At 39.3% G+C, this 15,523-nt stretch overlaps 1 protein-coding gene across 1 annotated transcript in view; it reads left to right on the forward strand.

Annotated features, from left to right (window-relative positions):
* Positions 1 to 15,523, forward strand: part of LOC106707955 (neurexin-1-like) — a 56,870-nt gene that overhangs the window by 25,890 nt on the left and 15,457 nt on the right. The gene's annotated exons all lie outside the window — the stretch shown is intronic.

Raw genomic sequence — 15,523 nt, forward strand, 5'->3', positions numbered from 1 at the left:
TTTATAGTCCAGAAGTCGGTAGTAATAAGCTGTGATGTAGTTTATGAAGCATATTATATGAAAGAGTAAAAGCAAAGGAAACTGATTACTGTATGAAAATAGTACATTTTTATTTAGTTTTACATTAATTTCCACTTTTCTCTATGTTTCACTAGTTGTCGCCCCCGTCTTGGGCCCATGTTTTCTTCCAGACTATGTTCTACATTTGTGCCAAATTTCATCAAGATCCGTTGAGCCGTTCCGGAAATACTTTCAAACAAACATCCTAAACATTCGCATTTCTAATATTAGTAAGATTACATTTCACTTCTTTCATAAAATTTAAAAAAAGGAACACGTTTTTGTCCTTCAAATTTTCTTGTAAGCTGCGAATGTTTTTAATTCAACCCACACAGAAGTCTTAATGGCATGTTAGTTTAGGAACGGCCACAAATTACAGCTGCGTCTATACGGCTCTATATTTACTTAACCCTCGCCCTGCCGGGGCGCTGCGACCATGACCTTCGTTTACGAAGCTGAAAAACTCTTAGTTACCGACCTTTTAATTGAATCAGTATGTTTCTATTGTGAAAAACAAATTATTTTTTTACTCACTTTTATCAATAACTTCATCAAATTGAAAATATAGTTAATCAATAAAAAACCGAAGCTTTTCATAATCCGCAAGAGTATGCAAAATTCTAGGTTATTAAACCACTTTAATGTGACATTAGGTAACCAAATAACATTGAGAACGGATATTTAAAGCAATGATGTGACTTTGTTGCTTTTATAACATTAAGATGGTTGTTATTTCAGCAAACGCCACGACAGGAACGCAGAGTCTGACTGCGGCTAATGTTCCTCTATCGTTGCGTGAATCTCGTATAAGGAAATTGTTATTGTGACAGCGATTTACGACAGTGTACTGCCTTAAGTCTATAAGGAGGTTAAGGTTCCATACTCATTTATCAGTTTATAGTCACATAAACGTTTCATTGACTTATATAGACGTTTTAATATAATTTCTTTGACTTCAAAAATAATAGCAGTGAAACTTTGACTTCTGTGGGCCTAGCACGAATATTTGTGACTATCGACTTCGTATCGTCATCGTCAATTACGTCGAAATAAGTACGAGATTTGCACGCTGCATAAACGCTGCACATTATAAGAAAAATATTCTCGGTAACGACACAATGACAATTGTCTCAAATATTCGTGCTAAGTTCACTGAAGTTAAAGGTCGAATCAATTTGTTTCATAAAATTGCTGAACAATTCTAATAATTGTTAATATTGCATGAGTCATCACAAAAGTGAATTCAAATAATTAAATTGCTGTCAGTCGTATTTTAAAGGCCACAGTTATTAAAATATCGTTCACTGCAATATGCACATTAAAAAAATTCTACCGTGAATTTACTTTTCCTGTTGATTATTTATTTATTTATTGAAGGCATACTTGCATATATTATAGTACCATGCAGTAGTCATTCTACAAGAAAAAAAAATAGAGATGAATTTATAACCTCCTTTTATTTGAAGTAGACTAAAAATAATATTTTGTGGATGATTTAGAGACTGATTGGTCATATTTATGTTTAAAGCAAAAAATAAGCAATACATTAGTTCTACATTTTGTTTTTTTTAAACAGCTTTTTGCTCTAACAAATAAAAAATATAGTTTTTTTTTGAGAGAGCATAAATGAGACATTTAATTTGGAAACTTGTTAGTTGGGAATTAGAAGAAATTTTTTGATTCTGGCATTTGGAAATATTAAATGTCATGAAAGGATTTCTTTGCGTCAAAGTTTTGAGTTTGCTTCAGATCTGAAGTTATTACGAAGTTTAAAGTACTCGTGAATACAAAACTCTTGATTTATTTGTAAAAGGATTCATATAATCACATGTTTTTAAGATTCTGATCATAATGCAATTATCAATAACGTTATAGATAAGTAAAGGAGCGATTTTTCTATTTCATTTTTCATTCACCAGTTGCACTTGATGGACACCGAGGGTTTTTTTTTAAAAGGAAAAAAAGTAAAGGAGTGTTTTTTTATTTTTTTTTGTCTAGCATAGACTAAAAAGGACTATTTTTTCACATCTATTATTTATTTTTATCTACACTCAATTTATTTAAATCTTGTTACAAAAGTAAACAAAACTTAACTGTTCAATCTCAGTTATTACACTAATTCATATACATTTTTCACTGTTTTTTTCTTACGAAACAAACCAAAAAGTAGCAGAGCAAAGTAAATAAAAAAAGGAAGGAACGTCGGATTGTTTGGATTCAATTACTGAAAACAACAATACTGCAAGAGAGACGAGCATCGATGTGAAATGAAATTACCAAGAAGAGTCCTCTACGTCTGATTTAAAAGGAAACTAGAGTGGGATTTTGTTCATTGATTTACTGAGTGAAAAAAATGAAATGGATACATTTAAACATAGAAAAGTATACATACATACTGTAGTAGGCAAATAGAAAGATACTTAACAAGTATTAAGCTTTGAATATGTTTTTGTAATCTTTTAAAAGATAAATAAAGTTTTTAAAACTTTGACAAAATATTACAAGTTAGAACGTTTTTAATATAGAGCTTTATAAATTTTTTATTAATTTTATCTAACATTTAAATAGTTGAATTAAGTAAAAATTTAAAATACAAATAGGTCTATTTGTAAACTCAACAAATACAGTTAAATAAATGAAAAAAAAAATATAATCTGGAAAAAAAATATTTTGCGGCGCACGTACACTCGGCCAGCGAATGCCGCGGCTTTTCATCACAATTTACAAAAGGCGTAATCAAGGAAATTGCAAAATATGTAAATGTCGGCGGTAGAGGGCGCTGCAAGGTTTCAGCGACGATTCAATTGCAAATTCCCGTAGTCGAAGCCTTGACACTACGATTCGCAGATTGCATTTTATTATTCCATTACTCTGTGTCAACACTTTTATGCTTCTTACAATGATATTGATCAGTAAATTAAACGATGTTTGTTAAATACGAGATCTCTATAATTTATTATACTTTTTAGATTTTATGGTTAATTTTTTTATTGTAAATTCAGACTTTCAATAATGTTCACGAATTTGCTTACGAAAAGGTAAAATTCTTCTTTTCAGCAATATATACATTTTCAATTTATAAACTAAAAAAGCTTTTTTTAACTGTTAAATACGTTGTGATTTAAAAAAATCCACTACAGCCGTTCGCCAGATTAACATAAACTATCAAGCTAATTGCAAATAATGCAAATGTGTTCCGTGTGATGTGGTCATCTCGCCGACGTCCCTATATGCTAATCGAGACGGTTTCTTAAGTGAAATTAAAATAATTTATTATTTAATCAAAATAATTTTACGTATAGGAAACAATTAAATAAAATCTGATAGCAAACAAAACAATATATTAATAATAGCTGTCGCCCGTAACTCCGTCCGCGCGGAATTAAATATAATACCTTAATTAGTAGCCTACGTGTTCTTTCAGGCTATGTTCAACGTAAAATTTCAGCGAGATCAATGCAGCCGTTCTGGAGATACCTTTCAACAAACATCCATCCATCCATCCAAAATTACGCATTTATAATATTAGTAAGATTAGACACATATTAACATGTTTGAATACAAACATTTTGGGAGTAGAATTACATCGTGAGATTAAAACGTAACAGGAAGGAATTAAAATTTTAGAAAAGGTACATTTTTAAGTACATTTTCATATATTTTGAATAATCAAACCATATTATTTATTGGATTTTAGCTTGGATAAAATAATGAATTAAGTAATATTAAGATTGAATCTGTGTGTACATAAATCTTAGTTGCATAAGTTGAGTTGCGAGCAATTACCAGTGCTATCTGGCTCGAGGCGGTTTAACCTACACACACATATCATGTACACCGTACACACACATCTCTGTAGAATGATTAATAACGCAATTTGGTGCGCCGCGTACCTTAATCGTGAAACTTTGCGCTCCCCTTCAAATTGCTTAACGTATGTTATTCAATTTTTTAATATACCAACCTAATATTACGTTACGTTATTTTATCAATTCTTATTTTCTAATATCAAAAATGCGAGTTTTTGGATGGATGTTTGTTGTCATCAGAGTCATCTCAGAACAACGGATCTGGATGAAATTTGGCATGGATATAGAACATAGTCTAGAAGAACACATAGGCTACTAAGTGTTTTTTTTATTTCGCGCGGACCGAGTTGCGGACGACAGCTAGTCTAGATATATAAATAAAATTGGAGTGTGTGTATATATATCGAAAACTAAAATTCATATGACGGGACTATGACAGGATAGTACCTGCACGCAGGAATATTAAAGGCTATTTTTTTAATTATGCGCTAAATAAGTTGCGGGCAACAGCTAGTATATATTTTAAGACGCTACTAATCCACAATATGTGTACTACCACAATGGAAATTTCAATAAATTATCGTCGAGTAGTAGTTCAAATAACAATCGAAGTGTATAACAGCAATTACTCCCGTTTACGATACCTTTGAGTCATTAGTATGCAGATTGTTAAAGCCATTCCCGACTGGCTCGGGCCGACCCTGACCGCCCCGCACCGGATTATAGTAATCCAAATAATACCATTTCTCATCGTATATTGCGATGCTAGAGTACATTTAAGAGATTTACTGTTATGTAAAATGTTTGAAATTGGGTTATGAACTGTAGAAGTAATTTTAACCGCAGTATCGTAACGTTTGTTGATACAAGATATATATTTTGTATTTGTTGTTTGATGTACATGGGCCAGTTACGTAAAAAAATATAAATCTACACTAAGGAACTGTTTAAGGAATAATTAAATAACTCTAAGGATGGAAGTGAAAGATTTTTCTTAAGCGGAATAGGGAGGAGTCCTAAAAGAAGCTCTTTGTTTTGCACGATGCTGTTTGTGTATAAAATTTGTCTTTGTTTTATCTGGTACATTAAGCTGAGATCCTGGTGTACCGATGTGCGATAAAAGTTATCAGTTTAGTGGCGTTAAGTGCGCAATTCTTACTTGTTTTCGTGCGGTAATGTGACAATTTGGTTGTCTTTACGACCGGGATATAGCGGTAATATGTGGAAGTAAGCCGCAACACGTACGAGACAAAATGCTATCCTACTAGTTTTAATAAAAAGGTTACCGTAAAACTGCGATTTTGTAGTTTAAGTTTTATTAGTTTTAAGATAATTTTAAAATACCCAATATTGAAAATGCATCTTTAGGCGAGTTACAAAAAAAGTCGTCAATTAAAGAAACGCCATAAAAAAAACGAAAATCGGCTTAGTTGTTTAGCCTTTAAGCGTTTATAATGAAACTTGCATACAAACCCGTATAAATGAAAACACTTATACGCTGGAAAAATATAATCCCGAGGGTCAGAAAAACACGATGTGAATTTGTACATAATTATTACTATATTGTCGTTCAATTTTACTTTTAACTGTTGTTTATAAAGTGTAGCAGAAGATTTGTGCTACATTTTACGGATAGTACAATCGAGTTAGTGCGAGGAATGCGAACGGAATGTAAAGAGCCAACTTGACACAGTTCAGTTTACTGTTTGCTTCGGTTTGTACAAACCTGGGACCTGGACGATGGAAAATATTTTTTTTAATCACTTCAAGGCAATTAGTGGTGTAATTTTAAAACTGCAGGGGGAATGGCAAGAAGTTTACGTTATAACAGTTTTTTCTTCCTTGAATAATTATAATAAACAAGAACAACATTAAAGGCAACCTGCTACAGAAAACTTTTTAACTCCAAGTTTACTGGACTACCGCATAAAATATCTGAAAGATATTAAATAAAGTTTAACGATTCTTATTTTCTATCGATTTATTTTTAGCCGACTTCAAAAAGAAGGAGGTTATCAATTCGACTGTTTTTTTTTTATGTGTGTTACTGCGAATCTCCGCCCCTGGTGGTCCGATTTTGGAAGTGCTTGCAGATGGGTCCCATTTTTTTGTTTACTTTTTTTATTAATACGTTTAATTAACAATTTTACGTATTAGAAACTACAAATACGTTTTATTATTTTTCTACTTTCTTGTATGACTAGCAAAAAATAAAATAAGTGCATTTGAAATAAGAACGAACTGATCTTTCGATATAACTGTGACGTCATAGTTCAAAAAGCGGGAAAAAATCAAATAAGTTCAGTATAACATTATAATAAACAATACAACTAGACAAGAATCATAGAGTTCATTTGATTTTAAGAATCTTTTATTACAGTACCAACTCAGTGAACGCAATCTGAACATGAGCTTTGGTCCATTTCCGGTGCACTGAAGCGGCACAATGGCAGGTAATTCAGCACATATCCACTCAAAGCTCGAGACGGAACTATCCAGTGAGGTCGATTACAGACAGGAAGCTAACGTCTGGCTGACGGACCTTTAATAAAGGTCTATGACCTACCTACTGTATACTGAATTATGTAAAAAAGAATAAATTTACTAAGAGTAACATGTATAAAAATCGCATTTAGATAAAGTTGGAAGTCAATGACCTATATAATATCTAGTGAATGCAGTGGCTAACCTTGTTTCAGCTTTCGTATAAGATTCTTGTGATAGAGTTATTGTAGATGTTATATAAAATAACTCTACCACTTCATTATACGTTGATTTAATATTGATTTTATTTTCTAATAAGTCCTTTTCAAAAACCGCTTTACTTTTCACGCAACTTTACGTCGTTGTCCTGATGACGTCACCCGACACACAATTTTTGTAATAAATCTTTTAAAAGACATAAATTAGATGGAACCTTGCTTAACTTTTTCTCGAGTTTTAGATTACAATTTCTCTATCTAAAACCGTATGGAAATAGATTCGTTTATTATTAATAATATTTGTGCTAGATTTATATCGAAGTATTTTAATGATATTAGTTGAAATAATATTTCTTAGATTTATTTTTAATGAGATATTGGAGTTGTAAGGAAAGACCTATCATTTGATTTAGTATCAAAATAGATTTTGTTAACAACAAGTAATTGTAACGCAAATAAGCGAATATTATTCTACTTGTTTTAGTAAACACATAACTTAGTTGGTCGATTTTTTACATTATCTAGTTTTATTTTTATTTTGGTATAAGTATATAGTTTAGTAGTTTTAACATATTATTAATAGTTTTTAAATATTAAATAAATACATAATACAAAAAACTTGGTTAATAACTAAGTTATTATTAGTATTTTTAAGTTGTGACTATTTATTAAAATATCATATACCTTATTGTTTTTCAAACATTACATATTATATGTGACTTTCAAAATATCATTTAAAACTGTAGCTTTCTTTCACTATCGCTGTAAAGTAAATTCTGTATTTGTACCTGAATTTTATACATAAGATGCAAGTAAGTAAACATAGTTGGTACATATAGTAAAGTATAGGTGAGGATTAGATTTGCGCGGGCGAGTGCGACACGTAAGGAATATGAAATGAAGGCATCGGCAATGTTCAATGTTATTCGTAACGCGTTTCTATTGATTTCACTATTTTAAAGAATAGAATAGAATTTTAATGTAACAAGAAAAAAATAAATTAGAGTGAGTGAAGTGAACATGTATCACTAATAGTAAAGGATTAGCTCCGAAGATAGGACTAAAATAAGTAATAATTGAATGTAGAATGTAGTTAAGTTAAAGGTGAAAGTGATAAGTGTTTTTGGCTGTGGAATCGCCATATAACATTAAAGTGTATACTGTAAGGTGGATGAAAATAAACTGCTTGATTTCTGTAGAGGCATCGTAGAAGGTTCGCTACGTCGTAGACTCACATAAACGATAAACCCTTGCTAACAAGGATGCCAGTTTCCAGAACTACGCGTTGTGTCTATTTCCTGTGATTTCACAGCATATGTGATCTTTAAGTGAAAAAAATGCAAATTGAAATTTGTTACATTTTGTATGTAAATAAGACTAATGTAGTTTATGACTTTTTTCAAATGTTGAAGGAAGTAATCAAACAAGCAGGAACTTTAAATGTGATAATCTTTATTATCTCTGCTACAACCGGGTACTAAGCCGTTTTAATAAAATTTATCTAAAGTAAACTAAAGTCTTCAAACGGATATTATTATATTAAACTATTAAGATAAAATGTTCGAAGTTTGCAGTAGCTTATTATAATGACGTCTTGTTAAAGTTTTAACTTTAAAATTATAAAATACTTTAGCGGCGGTGCATCTAAAAAGTAAAGTTAGTTTATACTCTAAGAGGAAATGATTAATGAGTCCTTTTACTGTATTATTTAAACTTTACGTGATATTAATTAAAAATGGAATATCTATATATATAAAAGAAAGTCGTGTTAGTTACACTATTTATAACTCAAGATTGGTCGAACTGATTTAGCTGAAAATTGATGGGGAAGTAGCTTAGAACCAGGAAAAGGACATAGGATAATTTTTACCCCGTTTTCTATTTTTTTTTTATTCCGCGCGGACGGAGTCGCGGGGTAAAAGCTAGTTAAAGATAAATAAAAGGACATCGGGAAGATATATAATAAGAAAAAATAGCATCAAATGTAATGAATGAAATTTTCCTGTCGAGGTTAAGTTACTAATTACAAAAAATGGGGGACGAAATCTTATACATTATTATTTTACACATAAATAGAATTCACAATTGTATTTTCCAACGTTTATCAATGTAATTGAGCGTTCACAGATACGCAAATCCTTCGCATTAATTACCAAAGCAATAAACTAGAAGCAATCGCAATTACAATTGAAGCAATAAGTCCGCATTACGATACCTCTGAGACATTTAGCATGCGGGCCGCGGCTGAGGGATCGATTGCGCCCCACACGGGCCGCTACTGAGGGTAGATTGCGTCCTCCACCGGGCGGTTGAGCCGCCTCAGGATCCTTTAACGATTTATCGACGCGATGCTGTCGGGAAGGTTTAAATAGTAAATTTTACCTAGTTTCAGTTTTACTTATAAAATAAATATAGTGATTTTTTTTTAAATACAATATAAAAATGTCGATATTTCTTGTTCACAAATCGTACTTGTTTCGCTATGGTGGACTCTCATTGTAGTACTGCTTAATGTTACTTAAGTTATATTCGAATATAAAACGTTTTTTGAAATACCCTTATTTATATTTCAACCCTGGAATATTTTGATATTCCCCCTTCACGTTTACGTAAACATTTTTGTGACATGCAAAAAAATGGCATTGTCAAGTAGAAAGCTGACCCAATTCTTACTTTTTGACCAAAATATGTCGCGTATTCATCAACGGTCACAGTAATTATTCCACTTTTAAAATTTTAAAAGGTTTTACGAATGAAGAGACCTTGGCCGCGGCAAGGGACGTATTAAGTTGTGCTTAAACATAACACCTGTAAGACACTCCGCTACAGACTGTTGAGGCGAACGGACGTGTTCGCTCGCCGCACATCTGTCGCTCCGCCCGACATTACGTTGAGCAATCCGCACCTGCGCGCGCCATAAAAGGTGCCGCCGTCCTTTGTTCGCGAGCCGATTGTGTCGGCGCAATTTTTATTGCGCCCGCCTTCTGGTAAGCGCTAATCCTAGTTTCTAGGTAGAACGTCGTAACGTCTATTGTTCCGCTAAGGAACTATTATTGCTCTGCCATCTGGCAAGCCATCTGGTTTCTTGGGATAGCGACGTCATTGTTTCCGACTTCGGGAACTGCGTGAAAAAAATTGTGAAGTGCAGTTTTCACTGCGCTGAGCAATTTCTTAATAATCGCAATTTTGAGAAAGGCTAGCGGATACCTAACGGTGATAACGAAGCTAGCTAGTCAGGCAGCCCCGTTCGCCTGCGTTTCCCCTTCAGGGAACCGCGTAATCCGGAAGGGACCTCCATCATTGGCCTTGGGTAGTGCCCTAGTCAACGGTGGTCCACGCTTGGCCTTTTAGAGCCCACGGGTAGCTTTAGTTAGACCTAAGTACACACCCGAGTGCACAATAAGATCGGCACTCGGACACACTAGGGCTTCACGTAGTAGGCACACATCCTCCCTGCTAAACCCAGCAGGGAGGGAGCTAGGGTCACACACCCCGGCGTTCCCACCGGGACAGCCTAATCTTATGGTATATGAAACTAAATAAATAGATTAATATGGCAGAAGCAGAACTCAGGGCCGTCTTCAACGCCCTTGAGAACCACTTCCCCGATGCCTTCAGGGCTGCTAAGATAGCGGCCCAAAACATCTCCCGTCCCGCTTCCCGGAGCTCTAACGCTTCCATGTCCGGCTCCGAAGCCACGTCATCCTACGACTCGGAAATGGAAGTAAGCGCCTCGTCTCCCTCGGACTCCAACGACGGTTTTACAACCGTTGAGAACAAAAAGAAACGGAAGAAGCGCCCCTCCTCCACCGCTTCTACGTCCTCGTCTCCGGTGCCCCTAAAAGCACCCAAACATATCCCCCTGGCTGAAGCCGGACTGGCTCAGCCCTCGGCAACACCCATCCCATCCCTTATGGCAAACCCTGTAGCGCCATGCACTGATGCCCCCGTATCCCAGCCCTCAACGGCCGCCTCTACATCTGTGACAGCGCAGCGCCCCGTAGCGGCCCGTGCGCCCCAAGACAAAAAGCCACCTCCGATCTATATCCAAGCCCCAGACAAGTGGCCGATGATCCAATCGGCCATGTCTAACAAATTTAAGGTTGTCGCTTCAGCTACTACTCAGGGCATTAGAATGCAGCTTGAGACTGCTGAAGCATTCAGATTTGTAACCCGATTCCTCCAAGAGAAGGAGGTGTACTATCACACTTACACGCTCGCCGAAGAGCGCATCCTTAGGGTTGTCATCAAACGCATCCCTAAGGAAATCCCGGTAGAAGATATAACCCAATCTCTCCGTAGCCAAAACTTCCCAGTCATTGCCGTTTACCGCATGACAAATAGGCGCACTAAATCACCAATCGATCTGGTACAGGTACACTTAGACCTGTCGCCCCTGGCTGAAGCCGGACTGGCTCAGCCCTCGGCAACACCCATCCCATCCCTTATGGCAAACCCTGTAGCGCCATGCACTGATGCCCCCGTATCCCAGCCCTCAACGGCCGCCTCTACATCTGTGACAGCGCAGCGCCCCGTAGCGGCCCGTGCGCCCCAAGACAAAAAGCCACCTCCGATCTATATCCAAGCCCCAGACAAGTGGCCGATGATCCAATCGGCCATGTCTAACAAATTTAAGGTTGTCGCTTCAGCTACTACTCAGGGCATTAGAATGCAGCTTGAGACTGCTGAAGCATTCAGATTTGTAACCCGATTCCTCCAAGAGAAGGAGGTGTACTATCACACTTACACGCTCGCCGAAGAGCGCATCCTTAGGGTTGTCATCAAACGCATCCCTAAGGAAATCCCGGTAGAAGATATAACCCAATCTCTCCGTAGCCAAAACTTCCCAGTCATTGCCGTTTACCGCATGACAAATAGGCGCACTAAATCACCAATCGATCTGGTACAGGTACACTTAGACCTGTCGCCCGAAGGGAAGGCCATTTTTGACGTAAAGTCAATCTGTGGCCTTAGCGGGCTACTAGTTGAACCGCCACGCAAAAATGGCCTACCCGGTCAATGTCACAAATGCCAGCTGTACGGGCACTCGGCCCGCAACTGTTTTGCCCGTCCTAGGTGCGTTAAGTGCTTAGGCGATCATGGCACATCGGATTGCTCTAGGCCGAAAGATAAATCCCTGTTAGAGGCTTTCGGAAAGCCCGCTTGCGTCCTATGCCGCGGTGATCATACCGCTAACTATCACGGGTGCCCGAAGGCACCAAAGCGAATTCAGCCGAGACCACAGCGACCCGCTAGGCAACTGCCAACAATTCCATCAGCCAACGAATTTCCACCTCTCCAACCATCGTGGAAAACTAACACCCCCGCATGGGGCAGTAACAGGCCCACCGCTAGCGCACCCGCGTGTAATACATCTACCGCGCCCATTGCTATACCGGTACCGATCAAGCCGGTGGCAATGCCTACGCCACCTAAAACGACAGGGAATCCGTTTGAATCCCTCAATCGTCTTTCAGGCCTCAACATGGAGGAAGTCTTAATGTTCGCCGACGAATACGAAAAGGCGTCAGGAAATATAGGGACCCGATTGTACTTAATTAAAAAGTACAAGCACATCGTTAGTGCTCTAGAACATAATTAGGCGCCTCGATGGCTGCAAACGCGCTAAATAATTGTAGTAATTCGTCTCTCGCGAGTAATAATGGCAGAGTCAAACCGCGTTCAATCATCGTAGCTTTCTACAACTCGAACGGTATTAGGAAACAACGCGACGAAATCCATAACTTCCTTCGCGATCATCAAGTCGACGTGTTACTCGTGCAGGAAACTTTTCTCAAACCGACTATGAGGGACCCGAAAGTCTCTAATTACAATATCGTTAGAAATGATAGGACCGGCGCCCCAGGCGGAGGCACTGTCATTTACTATAAAAGATCCCTGCACTGTGTACCGATTGACACGCCCGCGTTAACTCACTTAGAAGCCTCGATCTGTCAGCTAGCCATGACTGGCCATGCCCCCATTACGATAGCTTCGGTCTACCTTCCTTGTAGGTCAAGCTCAACCATAATACGCTCCGACTTTGAATCCCTTCTATCTCTAGGAGGAGCCACCATTCTTGCTGGGGATTTCAATAGCAAGCACATTCGATGGAACTCTACCAGAATCAGTAAACGCGGCCGTGAGCTTGACTCACTGTCGGACTTACTTGATTTTGAAATCATAGCGCCACTAGAGCCCACTCACTACCCCCACATACTGGGACACACTCCGGATGTGCTTGATATTGCAATCATCAAGAATATTAACCTAACCTTACGTAATATTGAGGTGATACATGAGCTTCACTCAGATCACCGACCAGTTTTGCTACAGCTAGGGCCCTCTGCACCGGCTGACCCCCCAATTAAGACAGTCGTTGACTGGCACAAACTTAGTGCCAGGCTCAAAGACATTAACTCCCCACATCTGAACGATATCCCCGACATAATTAATTCTGATAACGATATGGACGTCGCGATCGGCTCTCTAACAAGTCATATCCAAACCGCCATCAAGGACTGCTCAAGGCAAATGCCGGAGTCAGACAATCAACGCTGGGCACTACCACCAGATGCCAGAGACTTGTTGAGACGCAAGAACGCGGCTACCCGAGCTCACGATTTGTATCCCACTGAATCGAACCGAAAACAGCTACGTAAATTACAGCGTGAAGTAAAAACACGCATAGCTGCCATCCGGAACGAACGATGGGATTCAACGCTTCGAAATATAAAGCCATCACATTTAGCATTCTGGAAGCTTCCCAAGTCACTTAAAGGCGACACGTACTCAACGATGCCGCCATTGTCGCGCCCAAATACAACACCAGCTATGCTGGACGAAGAGAAAGCCGAATGTCTGGCTGACAGCCTCGAGGTCCAGTGTTCCCCCAGTAGTCTACCGGTAGACCCTGACCACCTACAGAAGGTGGACAGCGAGGTTGACCGGAGGAAAAACGAACCCCTTCTTGACTCAATTGCTCCGGTTACCAGCGATGAAGTCGAGAGTTTAATTAAAAATTTACGTCCACGTAAAGCTCCCGGTTCAGATGGCATCACCAATAGGGTGGCGAAACTACTTCCCATTGCCATTATACAACTTCTTGTAGCTATTTTTAATGCGGCAATGACTAAAGGCGTCTTTCCTAGCGAGTGGAAGGACGCCGAAGTCATAGGGTTCCTCAAACCATCAAAGCCGCCTTCCAATCCCACGTCTTATCGCCCCATAAGCCTTCTCAAAACCTTTGGGAAGATTTATGAACGATTAATATTAGCCCGCCTTCGTACATTTATGGATAGAAAAGGGATGCCTATTGCAGAACAGTTTGGCTTTCGCGCCAAACATTCATGCACCAATCAAGTGCACCGCATAACGGAGCACATACTTATTAAACGCCAACGCGGCCTTAGCACCGGAGCTATCTTCCTTGACATAGCAAAAGCGTTCGATAAAGTATGGCACAACGGGCTTATATACAAGCTATATGAGTACGGAGTTCCCGACCGTCTCGTATGCATAATACGAGACTTCCTAAGTAATCGCACGTTTCGCTACCGCGTCGAGGGAGTGCGCTCTCAATTGCACCCCGTTCGAGCCGGGGTGCCCCAAGGTTCGGTGTTAGGGCCAGTTCTCTTTACCCTTTACACTAATGACATTCCCCGCGTAAACGGTGTAGAGCTAGCTCTATTCGCCGATGACACCTGCATATTCACTTCCGGTCGCAAACCCGATGCTATATGTCGACGTCTCCAAACCGCTGCCAACACACTTGGTGCCTGGTTTCGGAAATGGAGGATCGAAATTAACCCTAGCAAAAGCGCGGCGCTCTACTTTTCACGCCAGAAAGGAGCTGTTCTTCCATCCATTAAACTCATGGACAGCCCAATACCTTGGGAAGACCAAGTTAAATACTTAGGTGTCATATTAGACTCTAAACTTAACTTCTCCGCTCATGTGACCCGGGTCAGGAACCGCGCGGCTTTCATCCTAGGTCGTCTTTCCGCGTTGATTAATAGAAAGAGTAAAATGTCCCTTCGGAACAAGGTGACACTCTATAAATCAGTAGTTCGTCCCGTCATGACATATGCTAGTCCGGTATTCGCGCACATCGCCCCGAAACAAATACATCGACTTCAGGTGATTCAGAATAGATTCTTGCGTAGAGCCACGGGAGCCCCGTGGTACATGCGCAACAGCGATCTACATATAGACTTGGACTTGCCCACCATTGCCCAACACCTGAAGTTGGCGTCGCGTCGTTATTTTGACTCTGCCGTCGGTCATCCTAATCCGCTTGTTGTAGGTGCCGCCACCTACAATCCAATCGCGCTCGGTAAGTTTCGTCGGGATTATCGTAGACCTAGGCACGTTCTTGACTTTCAAGACGATGCAATTACTATCGCCCAGGCTAAGCTCAAACATCACAAACAGATCACACGCCGCAGTCGATGTCGGCTGCGACAATCATTCTCGCGATACGGCCTCATAGCAGGCAGGTTTTCTCCTATTAATAGTAGAAGCGTTGCTGGAGTTTCTTCCGCCACTTCTTCTCCCAGCGCTAACGCTTTCCGAAGTGGTAGTAATGTTAGCTGTATTAATAATAGCAATCAGATAATAGCAACCGATCAAGCCGAGGTTCGGCCCTCTCGGGCACCCTTGAATCGGAATGCTAAACGCGTAATAAGTGACAGCCCAAGCCGAGGTCCCCTCTCGGGGGCCCTTGCGCCCAGTCACTCCATGGAGCGTCCACCGAAGCGACCTAAGAGCTCGGTGACCTCCCAATCCGGTAATAATAACGAAGTAACAGCCCGAGCCGAGGCTCCTGAGGGAGCCCTCGAGCCTAGTTACTCTTAAACGAGGTTTAGGCTAAGAGCCATCTGCGCCCGGCCACCTCAAGCCCGGTGAAACTGTAAATGCCTCCTCAAGGCAAACAGTGACTACTCAGTCACA

This window comes from Papilio machaon, chromosome 17 (assembly GCF_912999745.1).
Source record: "Papilio machaon chromosome 17, ilPapMach1.1, whole genome shotgun sequence".
NCBI lineage: Eukaryota > Metazoa > Arthropoda > Insecta > Lepidoptera > Papilionidae > Papilio > Papilio machaon.